The sequence below is a fragment of the Sturnus vulgaris genome, chromosome Z (assembly GCF_052056855.1).
Source record: "Sturnus vulgaris isolate bStuVul1 chromosome Z, bStuVul1.hap1, whole genome shotgun sequence".
Taxonomy (NCBI): domain Eukaryota; kingdom Metazoa; phylum Chordata; class Aves; order Passeriformes; family Sturnidae; genus Sturnus; species Sturnus vulgaris.
In genome coordinates this window covers 74,453,968-74,473,246 of record NC_142283.1, presented here as the reverse complement: position 1 = coordinate 74,473,246, position 19,279 = coordinate 74,453,968, and the positions used below count along the sequence as shown (strand labels likewise).

The window sequence follows — 19,279 nt, the reverse complement described above, 5'->3', positions numbered from 1 at the left end:
TTTGGAGCGAGACTTGGAGAGGTTCAGCCATCTCTTGTCTGGGGATAACTGTGTCCTCCTCAGGGCTTTGGCTCCTGCAGGAAATTTAATATGTGGCTCTCAGCCAAAAGTACTGGAGATGTATTTAGTTCCCACTTCAACTTAAAGGGACTAAACACTTATCTTCTGGGGTTTTTTTGAGGTCATGTAGTTATCAGGCTGTGAGTTTATATCGAGGAATCCTTCCTTTCCTTTGAAACTTTTGCATTTTGGGCTCTTGGCTATGTACTGGGCTAGAGCCAAACCCGGCCAGCAGTGAAGGAACTTGCCTCTGTAGCTTAAGATGCTCAAGTGGAAGGAGGGATTGCTCCTGTTTATCAGCTCACATGCCGGTGTGAAATGTTACTGATCCTGACAGTTTTTTCCAAGCTCTGTGCTATGAGCTGTCAGTCTCCTTTTGTTTTCTGGCTTGGGCTTTTGCATTCCTGTCTGGACAGTGGCCTTGTGCCAAGGGGAAGGCTGAAGAGAGCTGTGCTTAATGCCCTTTAGGATAGGGCATCCACCCAGAAGGTGAGGATGCAAAATGCCTTTGGGCCAAATGCCCCAGTGCCAACTGATTGAATAAGGTGTCCCAGTTTAGCTGATTTTTTTTTTTTAAAGGAAAATAGGACAATCATCTGAATGAAATGTGTGGTCTAAGTGGTCACGTACAGAATTTCAGGCTCTGAGTCAGCCTTGTACACATATCTGCTTGTAACCTTGAGTTCAGTATTAAATTGCCAGAGCTCAGTGTTCAGGGCATTTTGTTTCTTGTCACTTTTGCTGGGCAGGTCAGCAAGTCTCAGAAGGAAGATAAGGGGAATCCTGGATCTAGAACCTGGAGTTTTCAAGGGTGCATCCCTAGTTTGCAGTGACTCCTGATACGCACTTCACAAGCACAAGGCTTGTCACGCTCACCTATACAATACTTATGGTCTTAGTCTTGTTCTAGCAGGGTCCAGAAAATCGGAGGATAAGCTACTTTTAGGTATCTATTAATTACTCTGTTCTGGAGAGTGCTGGATCTTTTCCTCTTTAAACTTCTTTCTTGTATTTTTAGAGGACCTATCTGTAATAGGGGTTGAAAAGGTATACTCAAACAGTTCCTGTCCCATGCTCCGTGCCTAGCAATGTATTTGTTGTGGCAGAAAGTCTTTCAGTGCAACAGGGAAATTACTTAAAAGTCCATACTTGTAAACACTTTGTCATTCGCAAACTTTTTTACAATTATTTTTCTGGTGAAATTTTCTCATTGGTGTGCTGTAGTCAGTTGTCTTGTGGATCAAGTTGAGATTTTAAAGACAGCATTTCACACTGGAAGCAATTTCAATGTCCTATGATAATATGTACAAGAATGTCAGATCAGTCAGTGTTTAATTTGCAAATTAAAAATCTTGCTGTTGTGGCTCTTTGTGTTAAGCTACTGGACTGTAAGGATAATGAACTAGTGATGCAAACTTCCATGGTCATTAATCTGATATTGTAATAACTGTGTTTAAAGCTAACTGCTCACAGTAAAAAAGTGAATGAGCTATGTGTTACCTTAGATATAATTAGATACTCTGCCTGGTATGTTTATTTTAGAGATTGGAGCAGAAGCATAAACCCCCCTACAATACAAGCTATAATGCCCAGTGCAGAAGTGGTTCTACAGGGAATGCAAGCTCTGCAGCACACACAGCTTAGTGTACAGCGAGGGTTACTCTGTGCTGGATTTGCTGAGATTTTTTTTTTCACACTGATAGGAGAATCACAGTATTTAAATCCTGGTGGCTGCAGTAGTTATGTCTGATGAGAAGTATGAGATCTGATGTCCATAGACTTAGAACCCTGAAAAGGTGGACAGCACTGCAGCAAGCATGAAGGAATTTGTGCGTACGTCATTGCTGGATACTCCTGAGGTCACTTCCCCAGTATCCAACTCCTCAGTTTTTCTTCTGAGAAAGATCTGGGCTCTTGAACCTGAATTGCTGTCCCACTTGCTGTTAACACAGGTTATAGACAGCTACAGTGTTCAACCTTTTTGTCTCTGCAGGCTTTCTATCCTGAAAAGATGACATGACTTCACTGAGCAACACTAAACAGTAGTTAATTATGTAGATGTCTTCCAGGTACTTGTTTTGAAACACTTAGAACCCATAAAATATACTCTATCTGCAAAGCTGCCAGTATGTCTGCACTTAGCACAAGGGCCATTTTGCCAGCAGGAGAAAGTACTTTGTCCTACAGAGTCTAAATTGACTCCAAGGTTTTTGATTGGCTATCTTTGGGTGTGATGTAGAGGTTTAGTTCTCTTTTGGGTTTTTTTTTTTTTAATATCATCTTTGTAAGTAGTAGATCTGGTGTTAGTTTCGGCATCTGAGTTGATATGTGCTTTGAATGATGCCTGGTTGAGAAGAAGCTAACTGAAAATATTGCAGAGTAACTTGAGCAGCAAACAGTGTGCTACTCAAATGAGGCTAACTTCTGTATAATGAGAATGCAGGAGGATGTTTTGGAACTCGTCTCTTTTTACAGAAGACAGTCAGTGCTGTTGGCATATTTTAAGGATGTGTTACTGCTTGTGTCACATCCACTATGATGAGGCTGTGACTTGCTGGGGGCTCTTGAACCTGCAAAGTTAATCCAGCCCACAAATACAATAAGGGGTTTGTGACTACTAATGAGCTGCAGAAATTATGATTACCATACAGTTCATTGTATGCAAGTATAAGTAAATTAGAGCTCTCTTGAAAGCCCAGCATACTCTGAAGGGTGGTAACACATGATTTTTGCTGAAACTGGACCCTCTAAGGGTTGGCTTCTGGTGAATGCTTGCTTCTTCCACTCTTCCGAAAAAGTCATGGTACACAAACATGGTATGTTAATGGCATGCTCCATGGAGGTACACGTGCTGCTGAGGCTATAATTCTAAAATGTGCATTATAAATCATGTGATTGTGAAGTCTGGCCAGAAATTACTGGCTTGCCTGTCTTTATCATTAAATAAGCAAGCAGGTCACTAACTTAACTTGTTTAGATTATTTTTCCCTGCTACCATTCCCCTGCCCTGCGCAGCCAAGATATTATTGAGTGTTAGAATGGGAAGGAAAACTCTGACTATGTTTTGTCTCCCCAAAGTAGAAAAATACTGATAGAGTATACGTATGCATGCATGTATGCAATATTCAGATTATCAGCAGAGTATTAATACCTAAAGCCACAACTGACAGTATACAGAACTGCTTCATGAATCTTCTACTAGGAAAGGCAAGACAGGCATTTGTGGAAGATTTCAGTAGTAGCCAAAAGCTCCTGGTTGGGATTTTTTTCTGTGCATGCAATCCCACACTTGCTGAAAGATTCAACTTGCTGATTGTACTGACTGAACTGTTGACACTTAACTTTATAAATAAAAATCTAAAGGGTGTCTTCTTCCAAAATAAACCATTTAAATTAAAAATGAGGGACGTTCTGACTAGTTTGTTACCTGGCTGCGCAGTAGTGCCAGGAGGGGTGGGAGGAGGAACATCTGTTGTGACTTGCGCCGGTTTGTTCTCTTCTTGCTTAGAGCTAGTTTGGATGCAGAGTTGTTTTTAAGCAGTATTACTGAGGATTTATCCAGCCCATAGTTGAGTATAAGAGAACAGTTTATACACTTCAGATTTTGTGGTGTTCAAATGCCAGTGACAATGCTTGCCTACACTGTCATCTGGTTCTCAACAGTCTGAGGTAGTAATTCCAATTGCTGCTTTTGTCCCGATTTGACAACACATTGTGCTGTTTGTTTGGGATCCTTAGCTGTCCTGCTGGGTGTGCTCTTATGGTATAGCTTGCTCTTGCAGTACCTGTTAGACCTCACTTGTTTAAAATGCTGTAAATCTAAACGAGCTGTGGGAGTGTTTTGGCATTGAGCTCCCAGTGCATTGCTGTTTCTCTCAGCAGCTGCTGTGCTGCAGCTGCTTGTGCACAGGCACAACTGTGCTCATGAGCATCCTCCTGGCTGCAGGCCTGAATGTAGTGGTGCAGAGAAAGCATGGAGGAAGTGAGCAGGCTTGATACTGAGAAGATGCCTGATGTTCAAACGTAGATGGGGAAGGAGAGCATCTTCACTAGTGAGGAAAAAAACAGACACAAGTTTGGGTGTTTAGAGATAATATGAAGTTAGTTACATAGAAGTTTGTGAGGCAGTAGAATGGATACTTTCTACCATGCTGGACAACTGTAACAATAAAGTTTACAAGGATGCCGCTTCCTCTTTACAATACCTTCTTGGAATTGAAGTTTCCCTGCTCAACTGAGAAGTCCAAGCTGCATCTTTAATGTCCTTTTACAACTAATTTTCACCTGTGCTCAATATCTAGTACCGCTTGAGCTTTCTTAGTGCTTTAATGAGCTCACTGTAACATTTTGTATTGTTCCAAAGTGCCTTCTTAGTGTTGACAGGTTCTTCATGCTGATCTCCTGGTGTTAGAAAGGCACATTATTTGTGGATAGAGAGGCCTTATTAAGATTTAGGGCTTGACATGCTTCAATTTTCTCAGATTGGCTTTATTAAACTTTAGGGCATGACTTGCTTCAATTTTCTCAGACCTAGGGGTAAGTTAATAAAGATTGGGAAGCAGGATGTACCACTCTTGGTGTGCACAAAGAATACAATGTTTACCAGCCACAAGGACATTTGGCAGAACTCGCAAGATAAGGAAGAAACTAATAAAGTCAACAACTGAGAAATCTGCTTCAACTAGAAAAAAAGTAATTCTAGCAAGGGAAGATTAGGACCACCAACTCAGAAACCACTGACCTGAGAAACCCACTGACTCAAAAAGGGGGGATTGCTTATTAGCCTGTGTGTGCTCTGAGGAGTAAGGGAATCGTTTAACTAATAGATGATAGTATACTAACTAATGAAGGAACTCTGTAACTTGTAGCCAGTGAACACTAATGCCTTTGTTTGCTAAAATGTGTAGATAATGAAAGGTTTTGATAGTTGTTGTGCTGGCTTTGTGGATTCACCACCAGCCCCCATTTCTGTGCAGAACTGTAAATAAATCAAATACCTCAACTCTATGTGGGGATCAGCCTCTTGTACAGTGGGTGAAAGAAACCATTTTGGGACAACAATGCTACAGCACAGTGAAGCTGACTGCATGGAAAATGAGCTTGAATGAATCTCCAGATCTGACTTTGGCACTAATATGAGTTTACTTCCAAACAGTTGATATGTGAATCAAACTGTTGTATTTTAATTTTTCCTTTCCAATACTGATTTATGTACTAGATCACATTTGCTTCTGTCTGCTCATTCCACTGTTCTGTCCTTGATGCTGCCTGGTAGGCTTTAATAAAATACTTAAGGCAGCTAACTTGCTATGTGTATTTTGATTGGAAAGATCAATGGATGAAAGGCTTTAAATATGGTTTGGTTATCCACTGTAAATTAATACAGGCATTTGTGCAAAGAGTTAGTAGCCAATGCAGGTGAGATGCTGAATGGCTGAGTGGCAACCTGTCTGCCTGAGAAAGCAGAGACTCACCTGGGGTCTCTGCAGAGTGTTTTGACTAAGAATATCAGTGTATAGCTTACTACTCGTGATCTTTCATATTAGCAGGAAGACAGTTCTCAGTTAACCTTATATATGCTAATTTTCCCACAGCCATTTTTTTTATTCGGCTTTTATGACAGTTTGAGAAGTACCAGTTGAACTGTGTAGCACATAGAGAAATAATACTGGGATAACTATGTCTCTCTGAGAGCATCTTCTGCAAGGAATCAAGGAGTCTTAAATGCTGACTTCTGGAGTGTGGGTAGTCAGTGTGGTGTCGTCTCTGAATTTTTCCTGTACAGACAGCTAAGTGCTTCAAGGCTATGAAGTGACAGACTAAAATGGCACACATAGTACCTAAAATAAATTAGGATTTTAGATTATTCTAGATGATTTAGATCAAGTTAATGATCAAATAGGTCAGCTGCTGAAGACTGGTAGCTATCAAGACATTAAAATAACAAAATACTACCAAGTAGAAAATAATTAAATTACCATATAGGAAACATTCAATCTGATGCTTTTTGTTTACATTTTGAGGAGAGGGTAAATGTGCTAACGAAATTAAGAAAGTTTTCTTGACTTAGATCACCACGGGTGGCAAGGTGGTTCCAAGGAAGTGAACCAAATGATCGTTTAACTTGTGGTAGGGTGATACTGCTTGCTCCTCTACTTCTTTATGATACTTTGTGTGTAAGTGAGGTGGGTTTTATACTGATGTCTCTGAAAATCTTGTGTAGTAAGTAGGGTCTGATGACCTAGTAAAAACATTACTGACATGGGAGTGCCCTGGGTCCCCGGACATCTCGTGCTTCTGCGTGTGCGGTTCATGCTCCAGATTCTATAGAGGAACTGCTGCTCTGCCATGCAGACATTGCTTAACAGTTGTGAAAATGCTGGTTATTAGAGTGGGATTGCAGACATTTTTGCCATAGTACACAACTTGAACCAAGCAGCTGCAGCTGGTTTCCTGGGATACCAAAGCAGAAGCCATGAACAGATTAGATGTTGTTCCCCTTCTGCTCTTGGACTGATTGACTGGCTTGTCACTGTTGTCTAATCAACTTACATTGCAGGTTTGTTTGGAGTGTACCATATTTGGAATGGATTAGCAAAATCAATATGATGTGATTTATTTTGTAGCACATGAAGCTGGAGGCTGGTGATACAGTCAAAGGCAAGAATCTTTATTGTTCCCTCTGCTCTCTGTGCTAGCTACAGGGCATCTGCTTGTGTAGCTCTCAAGTATACCATAAGGAAGGTTAAGGATACTGGGCAATGCTGCATATTAATGTCAATACCCATCTTAAAATGAGATAGGGGATAACTTGTCAAGCCTTCTGCTATTTTTAATATCTATATGAGTTAAATTATCATACTTTTTATAATGATGCTGAAAGTTGGCAAGCTTTGACCTGAGCACTTCAAATATCAAGTAGTCCCTCGAAAAGCAGTCTTTTTTGGAGCTTTTTTTTTTCACATAGTGAGTACTGAACAGTAACCTTCAGAACAAAGCTTGCATAGTTTCTGTAACAGGAATTTTTAGGAAATCTTTTCCCATTTGTGGTGGTAATTCCTTAGGGTGGAGAGGATAACTTCTCTGAACTTCAAAGCATAGCATGCTAATTTGAAACCCTGTTGGGTGTTTTGAATTGCACGCTGTTAGAGAGACAGATCCTTACCCCACTGATAAGCCTGGTTTGGTTTGAACGCATATATTTAATGTTGGTAATGTTGATAATGGACTGAAGTTAATACACTTTAAGGTCCTTCAGCAGCAGTGTGGCTGAGAAAGGAGGAGACTGAGCATAAAGAAATACGTAGCTAAAGGTACCCTGCTTTGGATCTTCACTAGGAAATTTTTTTCACTTCCTCTATTTCTAAATTGGAGTTGAAACAAAAACATAAATAATTGATGTTGTAAATACTACATGTGAGTTCTGCTACTTCCTGGGATAGTAATGGCTTTGATTGCCCCTCTAAATTCACATGACTCTGGTAAATATGTTGTCTCCTTCTCTAGCAGGTTTCAGAAAGCATCAACTTCTGCTGAGCTAATTGATGCCAAATGTGATAATTAAGTTTCTAAAAAACTCTGAGAAGAGTCCTATTAGAGTAGGTATTCATGACTATTCTGATAAGTGGGCACAAAGTGGGAGTTAAAAGAGATTCTCTCATCATTGTGTAATTGGTTAGTATTGCTATGCAGGGGAGAGGAGCTCTGCTGCTACCGCAAAGCTTCTTTGTAGTAAGACGTTTGTATTTATGTGTAAGCATTGCTTCTGGATGCTTTCGGGTGCACTAAAGTGTTTTTATGAGGAAAAAAAATCCCGGGGGGTTTGGTTTTGCTATTGTACTCCAAGACATATGTCCGTTCATAAGAGCAGTGTGATTATTTTAATTGAAATTAACAAGTTCAATATGATAGTACTTGTGTGAACATTAAAATGGACTCTAGTGATGTTCCTTGTCCATGGGTTTGGCACATAGGGAAAAAATGCTGCCATGTCATGGAATCACTTTTTATTTAAAGTCTGACAGTTACTTTGTTTCAGTGTTTGCCATTATAAAAAGTAAGCTTGTTGGACTTCACTTGAGTAGCATGGTGTAATCCTCTGCTTCCAGTGGAACAGTTAAAATCCAAGTTGTTTTGGACATCTTCAGGATATTCTGTGTTGCACCAAATCCATCAATATTGGCTATAGAACAATAAAAAGCTGAGCACACAAGTGTAATGTTAAAGGTCAGATGTGCAGAGATCTTTAGAGACAGTTTAGTTGCTTGGTTTAGCTGCTTGTGTGCCTGATGCATAAAATGTATGATGATATGGCTGAGGTCTCTCTTGGAAGTGGTTTTGTGAGTATGTTATACAAGTCACCCAAAACCCTGCTTTAGTGTACTTTATAGGAATCAGTGGGGCTGCTCCTAAGGTGCATAATCTTATTCACTTATCCAGTTCAGGACTAGAGGGATGTGGAGGCAAATTGTCTGGATCTAGAAATGCATAACCCTTTTAGTAAAAAGAAGACCCTTGTATCTGTACTTTACTCCTCAGACTGTCATCAGTGCCACTGAAGGTTACTGCTGTTGCAGTGTCTGATGGAGACAGTTTTGCTCATCTGAAAATGCTTTTCCTTTAGAGGCAATAAAAATTGGGCCAAGGTGGGGTAGGGAGGGGCTGAGCAGCGGCTCTAGTAAATAATACGAGATGTGCAAGAATAGGAACAAAAGGATCTTTGTGGGTGATTTTTCTGGCAGGCTGTTTGGAATGAGTTCGTACAGTTGTCCTCCACTCCACCACCCTTATAGTGCAGGTACTCCTCCCATGTGTTTCTCAAAACTCTTCACAGTATGACACGGGTGCATACATAACCTGGGATTTTTTTGTGAGCTGTTATGTGCCAGTATTGCCCCTTGTATGTCTAGATATTTTTAAAACTGAAAACTCATAGCATAAAGTTTTTCTAAGGCTAAAATTTCCATACTGTAGCTGTTCATGAAGAGAAAAGCAGCTGAGAGCAGCGCAGACTAAAGCAGCTACAGGAAAACAGTTGACTCCTGTTGGTCACCTTGTGGTGTTTTCCCATCCCAGCCAATGCTGTGATCTCCCCCCAAATCTGCCAAGACATACAGAGCTCTTAAATATACATCATTGTATGTGTGTTCCACAATAGCATCAGCAGAATTCTTTTTTTTCCTCAGGAAGTGAATTCCATGCAGGAATAAGATTCTAACCATGTAAAAGTATAGCTTTGTAAGGAACATAAGGGTAAAGAAATTATTTTTGTCTTCCAGTCATTTTGCAGTATAGTTTTCACCCAGAGGTCTAACATAGCAACATAGTTTCCCATATTTATAATTTAAATAATGCTTATTATTTTATATATAATTTTCTAGGCCCAGGGTATCTATAAGACTGTACTTTTTTTATTTCATTGTGTCTGGGCCTTCTAAAACAAACTCTGACAATTGACAATACTATAAACATACTGTTCATGTATAGAAGGCTTTTAAGTTACTCTGCAAAAAGTTGTGTAACTTTTGGCCGTATTCGGGAAAATAAAAATCGACATCAATTGTATTAATTATTTGATTTGGGGTAAAGTCTACTTTGCATATCAGGAGGAGTGTAGGAAACAGAGAGACCTGTGGTTGTCAGACAAATCTTTTGGCTGCTATAAAGCAAACTTCTGAAGTACTTTGACAGTGTCTAGCCTGCAATTATTGTTGCAAAGTGCTTAAACAGCATTAACTTTTTCAGCATCTGAACCTTGTAACTACAAACAAAAGCTGGCTGTTTCGTTCAGTGCATGATGCCAGATGCTCCAGTTCTCTAAGGGCTCGTACTGGAATCTAAATGGTACGTGAGTCAATGCAGCCAAATCGCCAAATGCCGTTTTTTAAATTTTCTTTTGTGCTAGGCTAAAGGAAATGTTGCATCAGTATTAATGCTTACCAAAAAGGGTAATGTTACAGCGCCTCCCGAAAGAGTGAAAGCACCTTTCCAATTACGTGCCACATCATTGTGGCTGCAACAGGTCACAAGATCAGAGAAACTCCACAGTTCATGACACCTGCTGGTGTTGCCAAATGGAGTTCAAACAGAACTGCTTCCAGTTGATATTATCAAAGTTTACACTTTGGAAGCAGCAAAACATTCTCCAGTGTTATTACCTGTGGAAGATACTGCTCTAACGTCACTGTAAAATTGCTCAAAGGATGTGTTTCTGCAGTGCAAGACTTACACATCCTTGTCTTCTGTGTGTATAAACACAGTTTATTTAAAAATAGTGGTCTGCCTGTGTCAGCATAACTGTGTCATAACCAGAAAACTGGTACCAACACTGCTCCTCATTCTAGGAAACTTTCAGAATTATTGAGGTAATGACTGAGGAATTAGGAGTACAATTGTTAAGCCATGCATTAAACCAAAAAAAAGTCAAGAGAGAATGATGGTTTACTGTCATTCCTAATTCAAGAATGAAATTGCATTAAATGGAACTATGAAGCGAGTCAAAACAGAAGTGGATTTTTTACACAGTATGCAGTTAAAACTGTAGAACTCATTGCCACAGGATGTTGTGCATCTAGCTCCCTGCAAAAAATATTAGCCTGAAAGAAATCAAACAAGTTGTCAGGATATACCTCTGTTCTGTTTTTGCACTAAAAGTTGCCTACAAGCTGAAGGGGTCAAGAAGCAAGCTGTTTGGTTCCCTTATTGAATCAAGGCAAGGTAAAACTTGTGGGTAGGGCACTATTGAAAACATCCTACTTGGTCCCAAGTGTGTTTGTGTGGCTTGCATGCTGCATTGCTGGTAACTTAACTAGGAGCCATGTGTCTGTAGGCTTCAACAATGCCAGCAAGGCTCTTAGCTTATCCTTGAGCATCTGCTAATTCATAATCACATCTACTTTATCACCACTAGAGGCTCCTCCAAGTCATGCTTTGGATTAATTTCTGTGTCAGGAAGCAGTTTATACTCTTAAGTAGCATGCAGATATCTGAATCCGTCACTGTAACATTTCTTTACAAGTACTGAATTTTTTTTTTTTTGCATCAAAATACAGCTGTTCTCTTGGTACTATTTTGGCTGAATCCAAAACATCTGTTTGGAATAGTTACTGATTATTAACTACTGATTAATCTTAAAGCATCTGCACCTAGAAGATTGTGTTACTTGCTAGTAGGTGGAAAAAAGAGTCACAAAAATATTTAATGGTGAGGGCAAATAATTTTCTTTTAACATGAACGTATTTTATCCTAGCCTAGATAAGGCTTTAATTACCAGCACAAGTTATTTTATGGTTCACAGGCTTCATTGTGTAACCAGGATAGGTTTCCCATGACAGGGCTATCCTTATAAAACACTGTTGACTTTTGCTGCAAAATGCTTATTACTGCATTGTAATTTGATAGAGTATATCAAGTGCAGTGTGTCTTATCTAACAGCCTAGCAACATGATGACTTAAGTTTTCAAGAATTAATCTGATCAGATAGGAAAGGGTATTAACATGGCATTGTCCAGGATACAAATATGGATGAATTGTCTGTTATTGCCAATCTTAGGGTTTGGTAGCCTTGGCTTATTCCATACACAAGCAAGTCTAGCGCTTGGTATTAGTCTTTTGCAGATGTGTGGGTATCATTTTTCTCTGGATGGCATCAGAGAACTTAGCTTCCAAACTGACTGTATGGATGCTGCATTTTCTGAGTGTGAGAGCATGCTGGAGCACTGTACTTGAGCTATCAGACACAGTGTGAATTCTTATAAGTGGTCTCTGTAGTCACAGGTAATTACATATGATGATATTATTGAGAAAGTGGAGAAGCTTTTAGATGAGTCTAAAAGCTTTGCAGGAAGCAAATATGCCTTGTTTCTGAGGAGGCTTCAACATATGAGGTTGCTATGTGGGTACTGGCATACACATGAGAATGCTTTGGGAGGTCACATTGTCTTTCTCCAGCATTCAGCTAAACATTTAAAACCTTAAAAAGCAGAGCTGAAAAATAAGTTATCCAAGAATCATATGAAGGTAGATACCAGTAGAAAAGATGTCTCACAATAGAAAACTTGTTTTGTCTGGAAGTACTTTTTTTTCCTTTGAGATACCAGCTGTTCCTACAAGTCTTTATAAATGCAGCAGCTCTTGCAAGAGCTCTTGCAGTCAGCCTGATATTGCAGTTCATCTTAGACGGGCCTGCTTCTTTCCCCACTGTTGGGTCTGGGGGCTTTTTTTCAGCAACACTCCAGTCCTTACTTAGAGCCGACTGTAGATCTACCATAAATCTTATCTTTGCTGTTATGCCGCTCACATGTTATCTGTCACACAAATTTTTTCTAAAATGAAGTCAGATATAACACTTTGAATCAAGAGCATTATCTATGACATGCTTAAATACAGGAAGAAGGATTAAATGAGTTGTAATTTCCCTTCAGGTCCTTTTTTTTGTATGGGCAGGAAATAGTGCATAATATGAAAGCTACTTTAAGGGTTGCTTTTAGTCACGCAATTGTACAACTATCCCTTGACTTTCCTACAGGTTCCATCTTTCTTCATCCAAATGATAGGATCCCTTTTTTGTATATTCATCTTATACCTGTCTCATTAAATTTTTGCCTTGACTTTAATCCTTTTAACCTGTGGTAGGCTTAAGTGGTTCTTCCTGACTGCTACTCTCACCTGGTATACCTTCAAACTTAATGGTTCCAATTAATTAAATACAAGCTTGAATTTCAAGGCTATGTATTCTTATACCAAGCTTGTTTGACTGCAGTAGTTCTGCTTTTATAAGAAGTATAAATGATACCTTAAATTATGCTGCACTGCAGATGACTCAACCTGCTTTGTTCCCTTTTGTTGGCTCTTTCAAGAGATTTTGCAGCAAATTGAGGTTTCTGGCTTTATCTAGATGTTGTATTAGTAATCGACATGGCACCTAGTTGGAGCATGGGTAGAAATATTAATGCTAGCCTTCACTTCAGTGTTATACTTTTATATTGTATGTCCATAGTAAAGTTATGCTGGTTGTAGTGCTCTGACCTCCAAATCCTCTGAAGCACAAGGCAAGGGTGAAAAGAGGTGAAGAAAGACAAAATGCTGAATACCTCTTTAATTTGACTTCTCGCTAGCAAAAAAAGCCCACCCAAAACCTGTTACTGTAGAAAGAATAGCCTGTGGAGCAAGGATGTCTGTGTATCAGCTAATGCATTTATACAAGGTAAAACTTTATACTTGGTCTGGTCAGAGCAGCCCATGATAATGAAGCTGACAGGTGCATCATGCAATAATGTGAAAATTTGCTCTTGTGTCTCAGATACAAGCTTCTTGCTAGCAAATACCTTCTGACACAGTGCTGGCTCCTGCGGTGAACTGGAGGATGCTGGGCAGGGGCCAGCTTGTGGGCGTGTATCAGACTTGACTTGTGCAGGATCAGAGACACTTTTCAGATGGGTTGTACACTGGGCGAGGCTATGCGTAGTACAGTTGTATCACTGTAGGGTTATACATGTAGACTAACACATTGCTGGTTGGGTCTCCACGCTAGGAGATGGTACTGCTGATTTAGCTGTTTGCTTGGAAGTGGTACAGTCCATCAGACTTGCTTGCTACTGCTCAGTCTGCCAAGATTTGCTGCCTGTGTCCAGCTCCAAAGCAGGAGGGCTTACGATCAGTAATGCAGTGGCTGAAAAACAAGTAACAAGACTGTGCAAGTGCTTAGTTGGCTTCTGCATGGCAGCCAGCATAGATAAAATTTCAACTGCAGTTCCCGAGTGCTGCCATTCACCTTCCAGAAGCCTGTGTCCCTTATTTAAAGAAAGATTGTTGGTGTGCCAGCTTGAGGAGAGAGCTGCTGTCTGCCATGCTGGGAAAGGCAAAGTTGTGTAACACTGCAGCGCTGTGCTAGAGTTTACACTTAAAATGCTATAAATATGCCTTTCCCCTTGCTGCTTATGAAAGAGGTGACTGCATCAAGACCTGCCCTGTGTTTTTAGCAGAACATGTGGTGGGCTGTCCCTTGAGGAGAGCTTTCTTCTTGCATCCAGCCTGGCTTGCATAGGAAGAGAATCAAGGCAATTAGTCATTCACTGACTCATGAATGGTACTTGTTTAAAGAATTGGCTAAAAATAGTAAAAACAGGCTGAAGGAAAGGGTGTTCTCACATTGAGCTAGTTTGGACATCTCTTTGCTCAGCAGATACAAATGGTATGATTTGCTTCACAGAGAAACAAAACAATCTGCTGTGTTTTGGTAAAGATGCAAATGTTGGGATGAATAGATAAGTTCACAGACACTCTATCCAGTTTATTGAAAATTTGAATGTGTTTTGGTGCCAATTAATCACAGAACCTAAAGAGTTTGGGAGGGACCTTAAAGATCATCCAGTTCCAATCCCCCCTGCTATGGGCAGGGATACCTCCCACTAGACCAGGCTGCTCAAGACCTTATCCAGCCTGGCCTTGAACACTTGCAGGGATGGGACATCTACAGCATCTCTGGGCAACCTTTTCCAGTGTCTCACCACACTCACAGTAAAGAATCTGCTCCTAATATCCAATTTTCCCACTTTCAGTTTGTGCAGATTACTCTGTGCTATCTACAGTTCCTGATGACGAGTACCTGTCCAGCTTCTGTATGGGCCCCTTCAGGTAGTGGAGGGTTCCTATGGGATTTCCACACAACCTTCTCTTTGCCAGGCTTTGAACAGCCCCAGCTTTCTTAGTCTGTCTTCATAGAGGAGGTGCTTCCATGTCCTTCTCTATGCTGGGATCACCAGAACTGTATGCAGTAATCCAAGTGGGATATTGTGGGAAATAGAAAAGGTATAAAACTCTGAGTAATCCAAGTGGGATGTCACAAGAGTAGAGGGGAGAATGACCTGTTGGCCACACTTCTTTGGATTTATCCCAGGATATGTTTGGCTTTCTGGGCTCTGAGTGCTCACTGCTGGCTCACATCAAGTTACTCATCAACCATCACCCCCAGGCCTTCTCTGCCAGGCTGCTTTCAGGTATAGGACCTCACACGTGGCTTTGTTGAATCTGATGAGGTTTGCACCTCATGAGTCCCACCTCTCCAGCCTGTCCAAATCCTTCTGGATGGCATCCTTTCCCTCCAGAGTGTGATTGCAATACAGAGCCTGGTGTCATCAGTGAATTTAGTGAGGGTGCCTTTAATCCCACTGTCAATCAATCCCACTGATAAATTACCAGGATAAGTCTGAAGTATATCATACTGTCTCACAGTCAACCATTCCATAGATGTGCCTGTGTAAATGTGCTTCAAGAAAATATGAATTACTTACCCAGTAAAGTTGAATTCAAAAATGTGAGATTGAACAAAATATTGAAGATGTCATGGACTAATTCAGTTCTTACTAAAAGAGACAGTCTTTTGGACCCTGAAGCCTGGCAGGTAGAGAGAGGTACTCAAAATGACAACCCTCTACAAATGTAATTGGAGGACTTCCAGACATGATGCCACAGATGCCAGTAATGTACCATGATACTTTGAATAAGCAGTCTCAAATATTCCCACCGCTGCTCCAGCAAAACTATTGTTTCTAAAAATGGAAAGAAATGGAAAATTGCATTATTTGAGGTGGACAGAAACTGTTTCTAGAATAGTTATGCTCATGTGAGAGCTTTACCAGTTCGGGTACCAGCCTGCTCAGTAGGGTATTTCAAGTCCCAGCTTCTAGTCTGACTCAAAGACCTAAGAGGAGATGCATGAATTGGTATAAACTTTAGATATGGCACCCACAAGTATCTCTGACTCCTTCAACAAATATCAGGCTGCACAGGGAAACTTAAGTTTCACACATTTGGAGTTATTCTTCCTATTTTGTCTAAATGGGGAAGTTGGTGTGTTTGTTACATAAATAAGAACTGAGTCATCTGTTTCTGTGTGGAAAATAGTCACAGAGAGTAGCTTCTCTGCATAGCACACACACAGTGACCCTTATCTCAAGCCTGTGTACAGTCTGTGGGCAACCTGAAGGCATCAGATCCAAGAGCACAATCTCTACGTGAAGCCTTCAGCCATGACAGAAATCTCCTAACATCTGGCCTGTCACAGTCTCCTATATATTCCATCTTAATCTTTTTGTCTCCTAAAATCAGGTCTGATCCTGGAGTGAGGGTTAAATTGAGGATGGAATTTCATAATATTTCAGCATGAGAATTCTTGGGAAAATACACAAACCTCAATATGACATCAGCTTTCTCTCGTGGAAATCTGAAATTAGTTTATTGTTCAGCCCCCGTGTCAAAGCTCAGTGAAGCTGTTGAACCAATAGCTTGCCCTGTGAAAGAGGATCAAGTAATTCTGTTTGGTGGTGTGTCTTACCTTGCTCTTGGTAATGGCCTTTTCAGTGATGAGATAGCAGACATGAGCAAAAGCTGTGTGAAAATGGGCAGGTTATGGAATAAATACTTCGTTGTTTCAGAATGTTTCTGTTTCCATCTCAGTATCTCTTGCTGAATGCTGCATCTCCCACACTTGTTGAAATGATAGCATTTTCTGTATCATCATAAAAAGTCAAAATGACAATCAGAGCAGTGGAAATGGACCTGGCAGTTGTTAGCTGAGTGGATGCTCTTGTAATGTGCCCCTTTACCTGCTTTGGTCTGTGTTGGATGATTTGCCAACAATCTCAGCTTTATGAACGTTTCAGATAATAAATTACAGATAAATTAAATATTTTTAATTAAATATTTAGCATCCTACTGTTAAAAGAAGTTCTAGTAAAATAAAATCTAGTTTGTACCAGAGGAAGTCTTCAATTGAAAACAACAGATTTAGTAGTGCCCCAGATAACTAAATTAGAAAACGTATACAAGATATGATTTAGTGTGAAACAAGAATGAGCTGGTGCCTGTCAAACCAGTCTCTGATTTTGTAAGCTAGCCTTACTTCTTGACTCATCATTGCTTTGCTGAATTTTGGCTCTATTTTCTTTTTTGTTTAGATGCTTCATGTCCTTCTCATGAGATCTAGTTCGTTCTTTACATTCAGATCTTTGTGATTTAAATCCCTTATGAAACAGTGCAGGTAATGTGGGATATAAGGAGTTTTCTGCTGTTACTGTTCATGTGGCCACTGCAGCACCAACGGAATTTTCAGGACTCACAAGACTTCAGTGACCTGGTCACTCATCTTGGATCAGAGATGTGCTCTTATTCTCTGAAAGCGCAGATGTCAGTTAATACTGATACAGTGCTGCTGGGAAATGAAGCTATAACTGGGTTTAAAGTACCAGGCTAGCGCCCAGCTCTGCCACAAGAAATTACTTAGGCCATAAGTCATAAATGGAGCTGAAATAGCAGTGTTGGCTCTACATTCATTTTTACCTCACCAAATAGTTGACAGTGTAGTGGGACTGGCTATAATGCTGTTTTACATGTTGTGAGCTGGATGATACTGAGGTGCTTTAAACCTCACTGCTGTGAGAAACTGACTGCTGGTACTGACTGCTGACCTCTGTTGAACATGCTTTTCAGCACATTGTGTTTAGTACTGCATGCACTAATCCAGGCTTAATGTGGAAGAGGAGATTCCATTAAATGAATTGTATAAATGTGTGATGCACCAGAAGCAGGAAAGGGCATTTTGTGGGATTAGATGCAAACGCTTAGCCTGGTAGTGGCCTGTAGTTCCTGTCCTCACTTTTCTTGCATGTTTAGTGTGGAGTAGTCAGCAGGAGCACAGTGGAGAGTCTGGTTTTGCCCCTTGAGAAGGAAAGTGAGGAGTCCTTGTGCTGTCTGTGAGTCTACCAGCGCAGGTGGGTGATCTGTAAGAGACTTTGGTGGTACCTGCACAGAGTCAATAGGAGCTTATCTGTGGGCTGACTGTAGCAGATAATTTCAAATAACAGCAAAATAATTTAAAAACTCAAACCACTTCCTTTTGTATCTGATCTTAAATACAATTTGCTAAAGGTCCTTGCCCTCACTAATGCAGAGTTTTGGAAGGGCTGGCATTAAGCTTGTGATGTTTTGAAATAAAGATAATCTCTAAATGGCACTTCCAGGAACACCAAGCAGCTGCAATTTATGCTGGCTGTTATAAAAGCTGCTGGTGTCCCCCATTATCCTCAAATCAGATCAATTGTGATCCTGGTGGCTTTCCAGGAAATGTGTGCACTTCCCCCATGGCCTATCTGCACTGGGCAGAGAGGATGGATTCAACATTCCTTCCCTTTCTGCCTAAAAATCAGGGATTTCAGTTTTGTCAGCTTGAGATGGTGTAAAAACTCAATGTCAGACTCTTGAAGTGTCATTTGCAACTAGGCTGGAACAAGGACTGAGACTAGGAGGAAGTCCTGGCTGTGTTAGTCCCACTGGCCATGCTATTGCTGATCCAGACCAGGATCCTCTTGGCCACCTGGGCACGTACTGGCTCATGTTCAGACACTTTCCAGCCTCTCCGCCCAAGCCTGGAGTGCTTGAGTAGTTGTGACCCTAGTACAAGTGTTGAGTCAAGTGTGTGTCAAGATCTCAAGAAACAAAGTTGCTGTAATAGTTATTCATAGTGACTGAAACAGTGAATAATTCTGTGGTTGGCAGAAATATTAGGTTTATATTTTCAGTCACACAAGATCTAGTGAGACTGTATATTTTTCTGGCATACATAGCAGAACCTGTGCCTTTGTCTTACCCAATTTAAAGAAAATCAACAAACCTGAAGTGCAGTCTCTGTTGAAAATGCAGGGGAGCAGTAAAATAGGAAACAAAGTGACTATGCTGGTAGCAATATTCTTAAAATATGTGCTATGTTGTAATTTGGAAGTTGAAGTTCTTGTGGCAGCTGTAAAGGGCTGTCTGTATCTTCTGCCAGGCTGGACTATTTAAAAGAGTGTATTTTTCTAGGGATTATAAACGTGACTAATTACAAACTGAGAAAGGGAGGAATGGGTTGATTGGTGACTGGTCTTTACCTTCCTGGCTGTTGAGTATGTTCAGTCACGTCAAGGAGCCGTGGCATGCAGCTGGCTAAAATCAACACCAAAACAGGATTATTTCTGTTCAGTTCGAGGAGTGGTGAATGCAGGCACATGGTGAGTTCAGTAACTGTTTGGAACTTGCAGGGGGAAACTGAGCTGCATCTTTAGTCCTCCTAAATTAGTTTGTGTGGCTGTAACTGAGCTAGCAACAAGCTCCCTGAAAACTCTTCCACCCTCTAGTACCTAGTAGCCTAGCTGAGCTTAACAGTTTTTTTTTTTTGCCTTGTATC

General features: G+C 40.5%; 1 protein-coding gene across 1 annotated transcript in view; it reads left to right on the top strand.

Annotated features, from left to right (window-relative positions):
• Window positions 1-19,279, top strand: part of UBE2R2 (ubiquitin conjugating enzyme E2 R2) — a 52,218-nt gene that overhangs the window by 17,773 nt on the left and 15,166 nt on the right. The gene's annotated exons all lie outside the window — the stretch shown is intronic.